The sequence below is a fragment of the Carcharodon carcharias genome, chromosome 9, assembly GCF_017639515.1.
Source record: "Carcharodon carcharias isolate sCarCar2 chromosome 9, sCarCar2.pri, whole genome shotgun sequence".
In the NCBI taxonomy this organism is placed as follows: Eukaryota; Metazoa; Chordata; class Chondrichthyes; order Lamniformes; family Lamnidae; genus Carcharodon; species Carcharodon carcharias.
This window is the reverse complement of record NC_054475.1, coordinates 95,065,864-95,085,468: the sequence shown is the minus strand read 5'-3', so window position 1 is coordinate 95,085,468 and position 19,605 is coordinate 95,065,864.

Here is a 19,605-nt window from a genome sequence, read left to right as displayed (position 1 = left end):
TTACCTCACCCCCACCACCATGGCTCCTCCTCCCCACCCTGCAATCCCACACTCCTCTCTGACACCGGTAGGACTAAAGAGCAGAGGGTGTGGGGATGTGGCAGCAGAGTCAGGAGAGCTGGGTGGGGTACCAGGGGTGCAGGGGCATTTTGACACTCCTGCTGATTTAAAGGGCTGCACTCCTCACCAGACTCTGCACTGGCTAGGAGGAGCCCTGAATAAATCAGTGTAAATATTGGTGTAACGACAGGACAATCAGGATAAGTTTCCACACTAACAGGTCCCAGCGGGACCATTAATGTGGGCTCTCTCAGAACCCTTTCAGGATTCGGGTGCAAGTGGGCTTCCTGGAAGTAGTGGTGCCATTGCGACCCTCAATGGTGACAAACTATTCACCACTATTGGGACGGCAAGATCAGGCCTACGCTTCATAAATATTTGTTAAGACTGCATTTTTCTCACATCATGAACTATGCTCTGCCCCTCCACCGTTATCGCAATAAGGATCAATGCTTATCTCCCAGGTTTCCCTCATAAACCCTTGTTAACCCAAAGCTCTGCAGCTCATGTCTTCTTCTGCACAAGGTAGTGCAGTACTATTACCCCTGTCCTTGCCAGCTCTGCTGCCTCTCTACTCCTCAGCATATCAAATTGAAGATAAAAGCGAAATACTGCAAATGCTGGAAATCTGGAACAAAAACAGAAAATGCTGGAAACACTCAGCAGGTCTGACAGCATCTGTGGAGAGAGAAACAGAGTTGATGTTTCAAGTCTGTATGGTTCTTCTTCAGAGCCGTATGATTATTCAGCAGTATAATTCTTCTGAAGACGAGTCATACGGACTTGAAACATCAACTCTGTTTCTCTCTCCACAGATGCTGTCAGACCTGCTGAGTTTTTCCAGCATTTTCTGTTTTTGTATCAGTTGAAGATCCTTGTCTTTATTTTCAAATCCCTCCAGGGCTCAGTCTCATCCTCCTTCAGTTAGAGATCCCCTCAACCAACATTCCACAATGTACCTTCTATTAAATTGGCTCATTTACCCCTCAATCCTGCTGTTTTACTATTGGTGCTTTTCCTTCAATCACTAGACTTTTGCAACTATTTTCCAAAATCACTTGCTCCATTGTTATCTTCATTTTTCTGCAAAAGCCTCTTAAAAACCTATTTGGTCCACTTTAATTTCTCCTATCTCCACTTGATGTCCTATTTTTCTCTCCTTGTTAATTGCCCTCAGACTTTCTCATATGTAATGAACATTGTACAAGTTTATTGTACAAGTATATATTGTTCTTGTATTCAGCAATAATTCCCATGATGCAGACCACAAATGCCACTTGTTCAGTTCCACTGCTTCTGGGATAATTTCAAGGATAATTTGGAGTTATTTGAAAACCCCAGCAGTTACAATATCAACCATCTCCCACACTCAGATGATTGAGCATTACCAGAATATACTTACCTCTTCATAGTCATCTGATTTTTATTCAGAAACCCTGCATCTAAATCCAAGAGTTTTCTGGTAGCAGATTAAAGACTTCTCCCAAACTAAGTCAGCATCTTTAGAATCTTATTACTAAATGATATCCAGCTTTAAATGAACATAAAGGAACATTCTTATCAGATCAGTGATCCATGCTTAACTTTGCTACTTTGTCGTAAATCTCCCTTTGTTCTCTTTATTTACCATCATTTCTCATTTGTTCAATCTCAATTTTCCTGAGATTCCATCTCCTGATTTACTTTCTTAATGTTTTTATTAACATTATCCATTTTTGACATAAGTTTTGTCAGTGCTCGGCCATAAGAAACTACCTCTTCAACTATCTACATTCTTATCCTACGTTGCAAACATGCTGCTCTGTCTGTTATCACACAGAAACATGCCTTCGGCTCTTCCTTGTCCTTTCATATGGCAATCTTGTAAATTGCTGCTATAATATTGGCTCTCTGAAGTCTTTCCTCCTTGCATCCAATCTATAAAGGCAATCAGAGTATTCTGCACAGAGAAGTAATTGGTATGATTGTAAAAAGTCTGAAGAAACCATGACTTTCAAGTGTCCTCCCTCTCAATCAGAAGGATGCCAATAACAAAAACAAAAGAATCTATCCAACCGAAAAAGTTAAAGTAAAAACTCAATTTATGATTATCAGAACAGGTTGAACAAAGCAAGTAGGAGGCAGTGGATAAAAACAAAAAACTGCGGATGCTGGAAATCCAAAACAAAAACAGAAACAGAAATACTTGGAAAAACTCAGCAAGTCTGGCAGCAACGGCGGAGAAGAGCACAGCTGACGTTTTGAGTCCTCATGACCCTTCAACAGAACTAAGTAAAAATAGGAAAGGGGTGAAATATAAGCCACTCAGTTGTATGAAACTGCTACGATGTCTGAAAGGAATGAAACAGGACAGACTGCCCGGTATTCACCTATGTACTGGAAAAAACAATAGCACATCGAGCCATGGCGACCCTGTAAAATCCTCTTTACTAACATTTGGGGGCTTGTACCAAAATTGGAGAACTGTCCTACAGACTAATCAAGCAACAGACTGACAATAATACCTTATAGACAATGACCTAGATACCACCATCACCATCCCTGTATATATCCTCTCCTGACAAAAGGTAGCAGCACTGTGGCATACGGTGGGGAGGGAGTTACCCTGGGAGTCCTCAACATCGACTCTGGACCCCATGAAGTATCATGGCATCAGGTCAAACAAGGACAAGGAGACCTCCTGCTCGTTACCACCTACCATACACCACCGGCCCCAACAACCCCGCCCGAGCTGATTAATCAGTACTCCTCCATGTTAAATACCACTTGGAGGAAGCACTGAGGATGCCAAGGGCACAGAATTTACTCTGGGTGCTGGACTTCAATGTCCATCACCAAGGGAGGCTCTGTAGCACCACCACTGGCTGAGTCCTAAAGGACATAGCTACTAGACCGAGTCTGCAGCAAGTGGTGAGGGAACCAACAAGAGGGAAAAACCTACTTGACCTCATCTTCACCACTCTACCTATCGCAGATGCATCTGTCCATGACAGCATTGGTAGGAGTGACAACCACACAGTCCTTCACTTTGTGGGTACCCTCCATCATGTTGTGTGGCATTTCCACCATGCTAAATAGGATTGATTTTGAATAGATCTGGCAACTCAAAACTGGGCATCCATTTTTTAAAAATTTCTCCATGGGATGTGGGTGTCGTTGGCTAGGCCAGCATTTATTGCCCATCCCTAATTGCATTTGAGAAGGTGGTGGTGAGCTGTCTTCTTGAACTGCTGAAGTCCATGTGGTGTAGGTACACCCACAGTGCTGTTAGGGAGACATTGTGGGCTCTCAGCAGCAGCAGAATTATATACATACACAATCTATAACTTCATGGCCTGGCATATCCATCACTCTACAATTACCATCAAGCCAGGGGATCAACCCTGGTTCAATGAAGAGTGCAGGAGGGCATGCCAGAAGCAGCACCAGGTATACCTAAAAATGTGGTGTTAGCCTGGGTGAAACTACAATACAGGACTACTAGCATACCAAACAGTGGAAGCAACATGTGATAGACAGAGCAAAGTGATCCCACCACCAACAGATCTAAGCTCTACAGTCATGCCATGTCCAGTCATGAATTGTGGTGGAAAATTAAACAACTAAATGGAGGAAAAGACTCCACAAATATCCCCATCCTCAATGATGGGGAAGCCCAACACATCAGTACAAAAGATAAGGCTTGAAGCATTTGCTACAATCTTCAGCCAGAAATGCTGATTGGGTGATCCATCTCGGCCTCCTCCTGAGGTCCCCAGCATCACAGGTGCCAGTCTTCAGCCAATTCGACTCACTCCAAGTGATATCAAGAAACGGCTGAAGGTGCTGGATAATGCAAAGGCTATTGGCCCAAACAACTTTCTGGCAATAGTACTGGAGACTTGTGTTCTATAATTGCCGAGCCTCAAGTAAAGTTGTTCCAGTATACTACAACACTGGCATCTACCTGGCAATATGGATAATTGCCCCAGATATGTTCTGCCCACAAAAAGCAGAACAAACTCAACAATAGCCTGCTTACTGACATTCAGTTTGGGTTCCGCCAGGGCCATTCAGCTTTAGACCTCATTACAGCCTTAGTCCAAACATGGTCAAAAGAGCTGAACTCAAGAGGTGAGGTGAGAGTGACTGTTCTTGACATCAAGGCAGCATTTGACCAAGTATGGCATCAAGGAGCCCTAGCAAAACTGAAGTTAATAGGAATCAGGAGAAAACTTTCCTTTGGCTGGAGTCTTACATAGCACAAAGGGAGATGGTTGTGGTTGTTGTTGTTGGAGGCCAATCATCTCAGTCTTGGGATATGACTGCAGGAGTTCCTCAGGGTAGTGTCCTAGACCCAACTATCTTCAGCTGCTTCATCAATGACCTTCATTCCATCATAAAGTCAGAAGTGGGGATGCTTTCAGACGATTGCACAATGTTTAGCACTATTCGCAATTCTTCAGATACTGAAGCAGGCCGTGTCCATATGCAGCAAGACCAGGACAACATTCAGGCTTGGGATGATAAGTGACATGTAACATCCACACCACACAAGTGCCAGGCAATTACCATCTCCGACAAAAGAGAATCTAACTATGTCTCCTGAACATTTAATAGCATTACTGTCGCTGAATCCCTCACTATCAACATCCTGGGCATTACCATTATTCAGAAACTGAACTGGACTAGCCATATAAATACTGTGGCTACAAGAGCAGGTCAGAGGCTGGGAATTCTGTGGAGAGTAACTCACCTCCTGATTCCCCAAAGCCTGTCCTCCAACTTACAAGGTACAAGACAGGAGTGTGATGGAATACTCTCCATTTACCCGGATGGGTGCAGCTCCAACAGCACTCAAGAAGCTTGACCTCATTCAGGTCAAAGCGGCCTGCTTGATCGACACCCCATGCACCACCTTAAATATTCACTCCCTCTCCCATCGGTGCACAGTAGTAGCTGTGTGTACCATCTACGAGATGCTCTGCAGCAACTCACCAAGGCTCCTTCAACAGCACCTTCCAAATCCAGGATCTCTACTACCTAGGACAAGGGCAGTAGATGCATGGGAACATCACTGCCTGCACATTCCTCTCCAAGTCACACACCATCCTGACTTGGAAATATATCGCCATTCCTTCGCTGTTGCTGGGGCAAAATCCTGGAACTCCCTTGCTATTAGCACTATGGGTGTACCTACACCACATGGACTGCAGCGGTTCAAGAAGGCAGATCACCACCACCTTCTCAAGGGCAATTAGGGATGGGCAATAAATATTGGGCCAGCCAGTGATGCCCACATCCCATGAATGAATGAAAAAAAAGCAGCTGCATGTATTAGTCATTGATCATGGAATATTCCTGTCTAACTGCTGGATACCATGAGCAGGAATTTTGCCTCCAGATGGGGGTAAGTACAGAGGTGAACAGTCACAAAAATTCACATGGTCAGCCGACATGCCAGTTTTTCAGCAACATCCTGCCCCGAGGCCATATTCCTAGAGGTGGGATAAAGATCAGCAGGTAGCCAACTAAGGGGATTAAATGGCCACTCAAAGCCTATTGTCAGAGGCTGACAAGAAAATTCCAGGCCAGCTGCCTAGAGGCAGCCTCTTTTTGGGGGGCTGACACAGCAGGTGGGAGGGAAACCAGTGCTCCAGGCTTTGAGGTCCTCTTTGCCTTGCTGACCATAGCTCCCAGAGGACATCCTTTGGAGGAACTTCCTCTCCACAATGGTGGGCCCGTGCTGAATCCATTCTTTTATTTTAAAGTTTAAAAAGATGGAGGTGCCATCTCTCTCTCCTTTGCCTGCAATGCCTGGCTGTACTTCCTTCTGAGTTGGAGGCCCCCTGTCCGCCCTCCAGCTTCGACAGCTTGCCCACCATCCTCAATTGGACAGCAAGCCTGCCTCAGGCCACTAATTGGCCAATTCAGGGAAAATCACTGCTGGGTGACTGTTTCCCGCGCAGAGTTGAGGGGACCCCCATTTGGCCCCAACAGCGGCCCCAGCCCAAAATCCTGCTCATGTGCCTATATTCCCATGTCACCCAGGCACAGACAATAAAACCCAAATAGTGGTTATGCAGTCAAAGGCAACTGCCCACAATTTCTAAAATTGTGAAAAGTTAATTTCATCCAAACACAAATGCAGGCACACAAAGAGACCCTCTGACCCACCTATTTTGAGTGTCAAATTCCAGTGGTAAATTATACAATTCATTACCAGTTGTCTACTGATTAGAGGTCTCCTTCATCATTACCTTGTTGTACATAATAACTAACTAGCTCATTTCACATTCAGTTCCCCCTCTCATACACTGTGGCCCAACCACTTGACAAAATGAAGCAATTCTGAGAAGCAATATTATTCCATTTTTATAAAGGAAATTTGTTTTTCAATAAATCTTTCATCTTTTTTCATTGCATGTCTATTCAAGCTTGGTAATAAGCTTTTCTTTCCAAGGGTTTGTTAAATAGGATGAACTCTCATACCATCTCCACTTAGTCTAGGAAGAAATTTGATGGTCCGCAAAGTGATATGTGGATTAAGTTTTAATTGAATATGACAACATTTTTCATAGTGCACAATGGTAAAAGCTTCCTGGTGTATTATGACCCATCCACAATTTAAGACAGAGAAAGGGTTTTGTTGGGTGCAAGGTATGAGCATAAAGAAGAGATCGTTCTTCCATAACTTGAGAAGAAACATGGTTAAGGGAGGATAAGCTACTGTACATCCTTCGCAGGGCAAATATTTTTATTTAAAAGTACACTTCCCTGTAAATGAAATTGCGCTGCCATGGAATAGCTGGGAAAGCAACCCCCAAGCAGCAGTTCTGCAGTCTGCTGCTAATTTGGCAGCATCCCTGTGGCATGCAATAGATTAAAGGACAGAGAAAACAGATGTGGGAGCAAAGAACGATGGTGTGGCAGTAGGAGGAGGGTGCCGAGTTATCCATGAGGTATTATGGAGCAAATTTGAAGTCAGGGAGAAGGGGGCAATCCTATTCTGCATTAAGGAAACATGTTAGTAGTGTAGAGAAGACCCAGGTAAATAGTTTTATCAGCTTTCATGGGTCTCACTTGTCTGCATCAAAATAAGATATGTTTCAAATGGAGGGAAGTAGCACAAGATTAAACTGTCCCTAAATGTAAAATACTAACAGGATTCAGGATTCTATAGCAAGTCCTAAAGCAGCAAAAAGTCAAAATAGTTATGACTGCTCAAGCAGTACCTTGTTAATACCAGCTTATCTCTTAAGAGTTATTGCACTGGAACAGCAGTTAGCCTCTGAACTATACCCTCACTCTTAGAAGAAGTCTGAATGCAAAGATTGTCACAGCCTTTTAAAGGGTGGTCAATAGCAGATACTAGAAAAGCCATAAGGTGAATTTGTGTGCAGTGCTATTCAGAAGTGAACTTAGAGCAAATTATTATTTATTTGCATTATACTCATTTTTCAGGCACTATATGGGAGCATGGCAGAGGGAAATTGGCCTCATTAAAAATGCAAAAGAATTTTGTTATTATAATACCTTGAAAAAATTATGAAATGTTATTCAGTGTAATTTCACTGAGTATAATCAAGCAAGAAAAGGTCTGTTGCCAAACTTCTTGTACTCATATGGTGCAGTTAAGTACTGTTGGTGCTAGCACACTGCCTAAATGTTCTCTTGCTCCAAATCCACTCCACTTTATCTCATGCAGAATTGGCACCTGTTCCCTCTCAGTGAGCACCAATTAATAAATAAAATGAACTCTGGATAATGTGGTTTAAAAGAATTTTTATTAACACTGACAATTATGTGGCTGGTTTTTTATGATTTTGTCATACTAATATCACAGGCTGAGGTGTCAGTTGATCTTTGTTTCAATACATTATGTTGTGGAAGGGCATAGTGTTTCGGACAGGTGTGGAGAGATAAACTGAAATCCCAGTTCCTTCCTTACTGTCTCTAATCAGTGTGGGATTTATTTTTTGAAAAGGTAAAGGTGTGTGTTTCTAAACCCCGATTAGAGTGTGGTCAATTTAAAAGCATCAGCAGCAGAATTTCATTAGTATAAACAAAGAGAATTATTTGTTCACGCTCATCCCAAAAGATCTAAATGCTGCATCAGTCACACACCACACACTTCTACAAGTGTAAACCAAAATAATAGTTAACAGTTCACTTGTCTTTACAAGTTCAGTGAATAAGGAACGATTTTCCCGCTTTTTAATTGCAGTTCAGGTAAGTTCAGAAGGCTGGGGCTTGGCAATATCAGGATCACTTCAAAGAGGAGAACATTCAGGTCATGAAGTCAGGCACTTGTGGCTATTGCATCAGGACGTCCAATTTCTTTACAGGGGAACTCGGAGGTTTGGAATCAGGTTGGGAGGCTTTTTAAAAAACTTTTAAGTTTCTTATTTATTGTAAGGCAAAGTTCATAGCCTTTCTCTGCAGCTGTTGTCTTGTTGATATTGTTCTGCAGACTGCCCCCAGGTTTCTTCTGAGTTTTGAAATTAAAGGATTTCGGTGTCAGAGAACCAGTTTCAGGCTCATGGTCAACAGCCACTGATATTCAGTGGAAGGTAAATGAAGATCTTTCACCTTAACTTGCGGATAACAGGTCTTGTCAGCTTTCCTTTGTTACACTGCAAACCTGGAGACATGGGCCGGGATTTTCCAGCCCCTCACACCGGCAAGATTGCCCGGTGCTGCTAATCTGAACAGAGATATCAATGGCCCACCAGCCCCACCGTGGGGAGCCTGGGAAATTCTGGCCACAAACTCCGTTGATGCTAAGGCCGGGATTTTCCAGCCCTGTCACAGGCGGGGCCTGCTGAGGGTGAGGCAGTGCCCCAGCCAGAAGTCCATTGACTTGCATTGGGACTGGAAGGTCCCGGTGACGGGCGGGTGCAGAAAACCCGCCCCATGTTTTGGAGTAAGCTTCGAACAGTGGCAGCTGTGAATTCCACATAGGGAAGACCCTCACACATTAGGTTTCAATTAGGAACTTTTTCAAGTTTGATAGTTTGCGTTGAAGTTGCAAAGGTCACCTACGGCCTCCTCCACCATGCGCACCCCACCCCCCCCCCCCGCCCCACCCCCCTCCCCCACTACCACCCCCCCAAACCGGCAGCCATCTCAACAGTTCATCATTGTCAATTTTTCAATAAATAAAGGCAGATGCAGAAGCTTCCATTGAGTACAGTCCATCTTTAAAGTTATGAATATGACGTGCCTTACTGGGCATGCCAAGAATGAGAACTGAGGTGGAGGAGTAGATACTCTGCTTCAGATTAAAAAGTTACAAGTAGATTCTTTAGTTTACCAAAAATGAATAGTTCACAGTTTAGGCCAATTTTGAGAAATCAAACCATGCTATTTAATCAAGTCATGTAAGATCACTATCCTACTCTAATTACTTAATATATATATATATATTAAAATACTTAATTCAATAAATCTGAAGAAAACAACTGCAACCTGAAAACAATTTACTATATCAATGTATTGTGTATTTTTCAAGAAGAAGCATTAACTCTTTTTTATTCTTTCATGAAATGTGAGCATCACTGGCAAGGCCAGCATTTGTTGTCCATCCCTAATTTTCCTTAAGAATGTGTTGCATTGCTCTCTTAAACACTGTAATCCATCTGGTGTAAGTGTACGCAGTGTGCTGTTAGGACAGGCGTTCCAGGATTTTGACCTCATGACAGTGAAGGAATGGCAATTATGGTTCCAACTCAGGGTTGTGTGTGCCTTGGAGGGGAACTTGAAGTGGTGATATTCTTATGCATCTGCTGTCCATATCCTTCTAAATGGTAGAGTTCATTGATTTGGAAGGTGCTATCGAAGGAGCCTTGCTACAGTGCATCATGAATATAGTACACCCTGCTGCCACTGTCAGTGGTGGAGGGAATGAATATTTACATTGGTGGATGGGGTACTGATCAAGGGGCTGCTTTGTTCTGGATGGTGTCAAGCTTCTTGAGTGTTATTGGAGCCACACTCATCCAGGTAAATGGGGAGTATCCCATTACACTCCTGACTTTTGCCTTGTAGATTGTAGACAGGCTTTGGGGAGTCAAGAGGTGATATATTCACCTCAGAATTCACAACTCTGACCTGCTTTTGCAGCCACAGCATTTATGTGGCTGATCCAGTTCAATTTCTGGTCAATGGTAACCCCCAGGTGTTAATGTGGAGGATTCAGTGATGGTAATGCCATTGAAAGCAATGGGGAAAGGTTAGGTTCTCTTTTGTTGGAGGTGGTCATTGCCTGGCACTTGTGTTTAAAGTATTATTGTTATTCATTTTCTCATTTGAGAGAGTTTATCCTCCTCTGAAGACTTGGATGTTATTTAAAATTGAAATTACTATCAGTTAAGGCAGAGCCTCAGATACGGGTCACCAGGACTGAAAGGGAGATTGTTTTGGGTGATCAAAGGTTAATTAATGTCACAAGCTGGAACTTAATTCATCTTGGACTGTTTTGAACCTTCTACATTTACAAGCATAATTCCAGGTCTCATTATAAACAGAGGCCAAGAAGGTGACATCAATGGTAGACTATTTCTACCAGCACATACTAAAAGGATGAGCCACATGGTAAGGTCTAGGTTATGATAATTATAGTTTCAATATACATTTACTGCATTTGGCAATGAACTCAGGTTTTAATTCAGAACACCTGATCACCTTTCATTCTGTGTGCTCTTACCCTATCATTTCAAGGACATTATACTAATCCCATTCCTCAACTATTACGTTTGTGTATTTTTCTTTTCCCTCTCAGTAGATTTTTAAACTATGCATTTTTGGGTAAAATGCTGTGTTTTAACCAGTTATACCACCAGCATATAAAAGCAAGTGGGTATAAGAGGAAAGAGTAAAACAAATTTCCCAGTTTAAAAAATATATTTTTAGTTTTTACCCTACCTCTGTTATATTGGAAACATTGAAATAATTTTATGCATTTGATCCATTAGTGAAAAATACTCTATTATTTTGGACAGGATTTTGTATTTTAAAATTTTTACAATGCATCTTACTCTTTTTTCATCTACTATTATTATAACCTCTTCTGCCAATGTAAGCTACCATAGAATTGTGTAAGGCAAAAGTAAAAGCACTTGGAATGAAGAAAGGAAATTTTATTGTAAAACTTTGACAATAATACATAGCATTGTACATGTTAGAACTGCTTATAAAGATATTGATTTAATCAGAGAATTCAAATGACATTGAAACAATGACAGCATTTTTGTATGCTAATCTAGCCAACTAACATAGACACCTGTTACCTGTAAAATAATCAAAAAAGTGAAAATAATGCTCATCACAGCTAAAAGTATTGCTAAAATTACATTAACTTAAGAATGTGAGAGCTGACTGCAATGTCATCTTCCAGGATAGCAGTGTCATCAGCCACACTGGAGAGCATGACATAAAGGTTGTCAAAGCCACAGAAAAGGTGTAAGGTAGATTTACAGTTTTGCCACCAGTACAGAGTTTATGATGGGATCTGAATAAGTTACCAAGTCAAGCACTATAACAGAAGCCAGCCACCTCATGCAGTCCTACTAAGGTAACAAGAAGGAGAAACACTAGATTAGGAATAAGAGATCAGGCATCACATACTTGCAAAAAAATGTGAGCACCATGGAAATATGGGTTTTTAGTAAAATAATGATTGCTTTGAAAATGATAGTGATGTAGATATGTTTTTGACAAGGTTAGGAAGTGGCTATGATGAAATGGCATGAAAGAATGCCAAAGGAGAAGTTAAAGAGCTTTCTGCCTTTTTCTGTGGTGAGAGAAAGGAAGGTTATAGCCAGGATTGTTACTTGTATATTAATTGTGTTTAGTTATATGCAAGTGGAGGGCATTATTAGGGGTTTCCCTTGAGCACATATAAAGATACACACTGAACCTGTGGTATCATTGAGTTAGGAGGTGTATGCTTGTAATATATCACATGTAAATAAATGTAAGAATTAGGTAAAGATTGGCTCCAGTATCATAATTTACCAACTGACTTTCTGGAATAGAACTGTCTTGTTTATGTATTGGCTAGACGTGATAGTCAGGAGAAGTTCTACTGTATTAGATTGACATGAATGTCTGTTACAGTAAGAAAAAGATGTCCTTGCATCCTTTTCAACCTTTGCCTCTCCTGTGGTTGTTATTTTCTATAGCCTTGTTCATGTGTGGTTGCATAAGGAGCCCTGTTGTAAGAGAAAGCCGTGCAGCATGATGTAAAGATCCTGGCTGAAAAGCGTAGTGCAGAGGAGCCCCTTAACCCTTGACAGAGCCAAGCTCCTAAAGAAATTTAGCAGTATGCTTTGTGAACACTGGAGGAAGAATGGATTTTGAAATAGCATAGCTAGTACTCTGAGAATGCACATGGGTGGCATTAGCTGTGGCTACAGAGGGTAGTCTTGGTCTCCCAATATCCAACCATTGATTAGTTTTTGGGGCCAAAGAGTGCAGGCATGGTAAGTTACCTCAACACCAAGGTACCATGGAGTCATTTGAGTGATAAAGTGTCACTGGTCATAAATGAGCCTGACAGAAAAGGTATGATTCTTTCATATTAGATGGGTTTTATCTATGACTCCTCAGATCATGGGGAATCTTGCTACTTGGTAAAATTGCCATGCCTGTCCTTCTGCAGTCACTTGTGCCCTGGGGAGAATGAAATGGTGTGCCCTAGAAAATGACGCAACTGTTTATTTATGCAGCTTTGCACAACTGATTGCTGATGTTCCCAGTGGTAGACTGAAATGAAAATTTCAGGCTGTTGGTGACAATTGACAAGAGTCTGATAGGGTATGTCAATGGTAGAAGTGTCTGAGGTGTCTGTAGATTGGGTTGTACTAAGTGGCATAACTTCTTGATGACACCCTTTTATAAAGCAAAACCACTGCAGTAATGTTGCAAAGTAAGCTGGAAGTGCAAGTGCTTTGGTCTATAGCCTCTGGAGTGAGGGTGCTATATGCATTTTGGGTTACCTAATCATCTGGCCTCCCACCATAGTTCCTCCTTTTACTTCAAAAGCAAAAAAAAATTGATCATTCTCCAATGAAAAACCCATTGTTGTCTTGTTAGAATAAGTTGGAGAGGTGGAAGATAAGAGTTCCACAGCTGGAAGCTGATGCTCAAGCAGTGATCAACAGTGAAAAATAATACATACCAAATCCATGCTACTTTGTCAGCAATGGGAATGTGGTAGATAGTCTCTACCCTAAGGGCTTCTTCCCTGGGTGACTACTGCTGCATGGGGGAAACCATCAGCTAAAGCCTGTGGACTGCAGGATGGGCTTCCTCTTTTGGACACTATTTGACCCACAGAGCGGCCCCCCTGGAGGCAATGTCCCCCAGTCTCATAGCAATGGTACTGGCTGCCCTCCGTAACCTGCTCCATTGATCACTGGGGCCTACTTGCCTGGCCTGGTGTCCTCAGACACCACTTTTCTGTCTTTGAAGGTGCCAGCCATCAATACGCCCTCATCCTCCAGGTGCAATTCTAGTAATGGCCACCTCAAGCACTGGTGCTGCTAAGGTACTGGTCCTCTAGTTGGGTCAGTAGCTCTTGGGGGAGGGCCATTCTCCTTCACAGAGATGGCAAGCCTGGTGTCAGCCACATATTTGTCTACCACCAGTAAAATGCAGCCCTGGGTCCCACTGCCCAGTGAAATGGAGTTACCCCCCCTGACCCCACTTATTTTTGGCCCGGGTACAGGGATTTCTACCACCTTCACTAAATCCTTGTCATGGTGTTAACTGAAAGCAATATCAAAAAATCAGGCAGGTAACAAATGGGCAGGTATCCAGTATTATGCATCTCTACCCTTTTTCCTGGCTTGTTCACCCAAAAATCAAGCATAAGGAAAATAAAATCCAGGCTATATAAGTTTAAAGGTAATGTTCAAACGTTTCAGTAGCCAAGTTAGTGGGTACTGGTTCTTCTGGGGCACTCTCCCACCTCTGATGATTAAATTGCTAGTGTCAGCTTCAAGTGACATCCAGCATATTTATGGGTCTGACTAAAATAAAACCAGCATATCAGTTTGGATGCATTAATAAATAGCTCAATGGATGCTGTGATAAAATGGTAGAGCAAGTGTCATTTACTATTTAGTGCAAGCTCATGTATTGACAAGTAGTGAAAATTAGTCCATGACTTTTATCAGGTTTATTGCAAGAAAATGGCTGCTTAGTTTACATGATAGCAGAAATTCATGGAAACTGATGATTAAACTAAACATCAGGAATTGGTGGTAGATAATTGTTGTTAGCTATTCTGCCTTCACATGTGATGTGAAATTACAGAATTCAGATTTTTGTCACTGTGAACACAAGTATCTGGCAAAATGGACTAAACTGATATTTTTTTTCAATTTATTCAATTGAATTCAAGGTATTCAACATAAAAGATTGTATTACATGCTGTGAATGATAGTATAGTGAACAACACCATTGTGTTTCTGACCTAATTATATTCTATAAGACTCTCTCTTTAAATGTCTTATTTTGAACTGTTTTGGAATTAAATATTAAAACAGGGTATATCTTTGTAGTGAAATACTTGACAATTTTTTGAAAATTAGATTTTAAATTTTAGAAAAGCCAGAGGAATTCGGTATTATTTCATCGTGGGAATATCTTATTTTGATTTATTCATTTATGGGAAGAGGACATCACTGGCTGGGCCAGCATTTATTGCCCAGGCCTAATTGCTCTTGAGAAGGTGGCGGTGAGTTGCCTTCTTGAACCGCTGTGGTGTAGGTACACCCACAGTGCTCTTAGGGAGGGAGTTCCAGGATTTTGACCCAGTGGCAACGACAAAATTGCTTCGTGTTTTGTAAACAAACACCTTATTTATGAAGAAGCCCCTTTAAAAGCCTAGAAATTACTTTTATAAAATTTGTTCATGGGATATGGGCATCATTGGCTAGACCAGCATTTATTGCCGATCCCTAATTTCCCCTAATTTTCGAAACGTCAATTCTTTTCTTCTCCGCCGATGCTGCCAGACCTGCTGAGTTTTTCCAGGTAATTCTGTTTTTGTTTTGTTCCTAATTTCCCCTCGTTCAGAGGACATTTATCAATCAACCACATTGCTGTGGGTCTGGAGTCACATGTAAAGACAACAGATTCCCTGCCCTAAAGGACATTAGTGAATTAGATGAGTTTTTACGACAAACGACAATGGTTTCATGGTCACCATTAAACTTTTAACTCCAGATTTTTACTGAATTTAAATTCAAATTCCACCATCTGCTGTGGTGGGATTCGAACCATTACAGGATTAGTAGTCCAGCATGCCACCACCTCCACTGTACAAATGTTTAATGCATTTATACGATATTCCTCTTTCCACTATTTTGTTCGTGGCATTAAGCTGTTTATTTAAAGTAGGCTAATGTCTCAGTTAAAATAATGGATGGGAATGTTCTGCACTGCATTAAGCATTTGTCTAATAATATCATCAATGGTAATTTCTATGCTAAAATGTTAACAAACCTCTAAATGAACTAAAACACTAGTTTGCCTGTTTCTGTTCCACTTCCATTCAGAATACAAATATCACAGTTAATTCTTATGGATGATAAATAGTGAACAGCTGTATTCTTTTTAAACCATGAGGTAAACAGTATAACCCAATGTTGTTTGAGAAACCTGAAAATGAAGGGATGGGGGTGTGGGCATAGCTGACTAGACCAGCATTTGTTGCCAATCACTAACTATCACTAATTGCCCTTGAGAAGATGGTGGGGAGCCGCCTTCTTGAACCATTGTAGTCCATGTGGTGTAGGCATTGTTAGGAAGGGTGTTCCAGGAGTTTGCCCAGCAACAGTGAAGGAATGGCAATATAGTCCCAAGTCAAGATGGTCGTGTGGCTTTGGAGGGGTACTTGCAGGTGGTGATGTTCCCATGGGCAGAATCTTCTGCCTGTTGAGCAGGCCGGTCAGGAGCCCGCGATCAGCTGCATACTGCCATTTTACTTGGGCAGGCCAACTAAGGACTGCCCAGCGTAATGCGCACCCAGTAGCACTCAGTGCTACCTGTGTGGGCAGGGGAAGGAGGGCAGGGCCCGCACTCTTTCATGCAAAGAGTGCAGAAATCTCCCTGAGGCACATAGTTGCCTCAGGGAGATTAAGTTCAGTTTTAAAGTTGGGAAAATAGAAAAAGTAAAATTATTCAGACATGTCCCCTCATATGACAGTGTCACATGAGCTGGGACATGCTTATGAATTGTCATAAACATTTTTATTTAATTAATAAATCTTTCATGAAACCTCATCCCACCCGTGGATGAGGTTTCATGCAAAACGTGAAGGCCACTTGGGCTCTTCGCCTGCCCGCCAACCTTAAGGTTGGATGGGCAGCATTGAATAAGTTTAACTAGTTTATTAATGGCCTTAACAGGCCTTTGACAGTTCAGCAGGCGCGCAGCTGCCTCTGGCATGCACACACTGAACGGATGATCAGAATGACACGCGTTGACATCAGGATGCACTCCCGGCATCACAGTGCGTCATTTTACCTGTCGGCGTGTGGGGCCCGCCCCCTCACACTGACGAGAAAATTCTGCCTCATGTGTCTGCTGCCCTTGTCCTTCTAGGTGGTAGAAGTTGCATGTTTCTAAGTGCTGTCAAAGGAGCCTTGGTGAGTTACTACAGTACATCTTGTTTATCATACACACTGCTACTATTGTGCGTTGGTGGTGAAGGGAGTCAATGTTTAAGATAGTGAATGGGGATCAAGAAGGCTGCTTCGTCCTGGATGATGTTGGGTTTCCTGAATGTTGATGGAGCTGCACTGATTCAGACAAGTGGCGAGTATTCCACCACACTCCTGATTTGTGCCTTGTAGATGAGTGATAAGCTCTGGGGAGTCTGGAGGCAAGTAACTCAGAATCACAGAATTGTTACAGCACAGAAGGAGGCTGTTTGGCTCATCATGTCTGCACTTTCCAAATGAGCAATTAACCTTGTGCCATTCTCCACCTTCTCCCCTGCACATTCTTCCTATTCAGATAACACTCTAATTCCCTTTTGAATACTTCAGTTGAACCTGCCTCTGCTACACTCTCAGGCCCAGACCTTAACCACTCTGCGTGGTTCCTTCTCATATCACTTTTGCTTCTTTTGCCAATTAGTTTAAATCTGCACCCTCTTGCTCTCGATCATTGCAGGAGTGGGAAAAGTTTCTCCCCATCTACTCTGTCCAGACCCCTCATGACCTTGAATACCTCCATCAACTCTCCTCTTAGCATTCTTTTCATTAAGGAAACAGGAAAACTCACTGCAGAATTCCCATCCCTGACGAGCTCTTATATCTACAGTATTTATGTGGCTGGTCCAATTCAGTTTTTGGTCAATGGTAACACTCAGGATGTTGATAGTGGGGAATTCAGTGAGGGTAATTCCATTGAATGTCAAGGGGACATGGATAGATTCTATTTTGTTGGAGATGGTCATTGCCTAGCACTTGACTGGCACAAATGTTACTTGCCACTTATCAGCCCAAGCCTTAATGTTATCCAGGTCTTACTGTGTTTGAACATGGAATGCTTCAGTATCTGAGAAGTTGCGAATGGCACTGAATATTGTGCAGTCATCAGCGAACATCCCCACTTCTGACCTTAAGATGGAAGGAAGGTCATTGATGAAGCAGTTGAAGATGGTTGAGCTGAGGACACTACCTTGAGGAACTCCTGCAGTGATGTCCTGGGACTGAGATGATTGACCTCCAATGACCTCAACTATCTTCCTTTGTGCTAGATATGACTCCAACCAGTGGCGAATTTTCTCCCTGATTTGCAATGACTTCAGTCTTGCTAGGACTCCTTGATGCCACACTTATTCAAATGTTGCCTTGATGTTAAGGGCAGTCAATCTACCTCAACTTACATACATAAATAAGACAGGCTAAGTGGAAGTGAATGGTTTTCAATAGGGTGACAAGCCCTATAAATTGTTCCACATTATTCTTACTGCAGATTCCAAGGTCTGCGTGAAATGATGGAGTCTATAATGAACTAAAAGGGTTAGCAAAAGCATATTTGTAAATTTCAAAATTATAATCACTGCTCCTTTTCTTTCTTTCTTTCTATTAAATGCTGAACCTGTGGGGCAGCATTTTCCCGTCAGTGAGCTGGGAGGGGGTGGTGGTGGTGGGGGGGGGGGGGGGGGGGGGGGGGGGCGGCGGGGCCTGCTCATTGACATGTAAAATGATGCGTGGTGATGTTGGGCGGGTGTCCTGACATCACCACGCATCATTTAGGTTTTCAGTTCGGCAGGTGCACAGCCAAGTCAGCTGCACGCCTGCCAAACTGTCAACGGCCACTTAAGGCTTTTAAAAAAATAATTAACCCAATTAATGGACCTGCCCGTCCAAGGTTGGTGGGCGGGATGAGGTTTCATGAGGGATTTGAAATGTATTTACAATTTTTAAATAAGAGTAATTGACATGTCCCTGCTCATGTGACAGTGTCGCATGAGGGGACGTCAGGAATGTTTTTTCTCCCTTTAATAAAGTTATCAAGCTTGAGCTGAGCTCCCTGAGGCAGCACTTTGTCTCGGGGAGATCTGTGCGCTCTTCTGTGCGCATGTGCAAAAGATCACACTCCCAGCTCAGGGTATCTCTCCCTCACCCACACAGGGAGCCCACAGCACTTCCAGGTGGATGTCACTGTGGATGGGCCTGAATTGGCCCGTCCACGTAAAATAGCGCTGCACCTCCAACTGGGGCTGCCGATCGGGAATCCGCCCACCTACTCCCGCACCCGCAAACCTCCCCCGATGGGGGGGGGTGGAAATGCTACCCATGGTACAGTATCCAGGCTGGTACGAACTAGTTCCAAAGTTCTTAGTCAGAATTTGTTACACTGAGGCTGTTTTCAATCACGATTGATCATGTTCTGCACCAAAACATCTGGGTGTTCTCAGTACTTGAGGAAACAAAAAATATCTTTCCATACTTAGGGTGTCTCAATTATCCTATACGTCAGCACAAAATGGTGAATGCATTTTTTTTTGTTGAAATACTTGCCAAGGAATTACTAGTGCATTAGTCAACATCATGGGCTGAATTTTCTGTTTGTCGGGCCCCAACCAATTGGCAGCGGGCACGGAGCCGATCGCCGCCAGCGAAACGGGCCATGCCGCCATTTTGCGCGGGCGGGCCAATTAAGGCCCGCCCAGCACGTTTCAGACTCCCGTGTACAGCGGGAAATTCAAATGTGCAGCAGGCGTGTACAGAACACCGGTTCCAATGGGGAACCAGCAGTCTGTATAAAGAAAGGCCTGGCAGCCTCCTTTAGGCTGTTCACCATGGCCAGTGACCGGGCTCCAGAGGACATCAGGGCAGAGGAGGAGGAGGGGGCCAGGCTGCAACGTAGGCCAGCAGGGGGGGCCAATGTGCCCCTCGGTTCTCCGATGCCTGCCTCGCCGCCCTCCTGGAAGAGGTGTCAAATTGTCTGGAGGTGTTGTTTCCCGAGGATGGGCGGAGGAGGGCCCCCCACGTGACCAGGCAGGCGTGGCAAGAGGTGGCAGAGGCAGTAAGCTC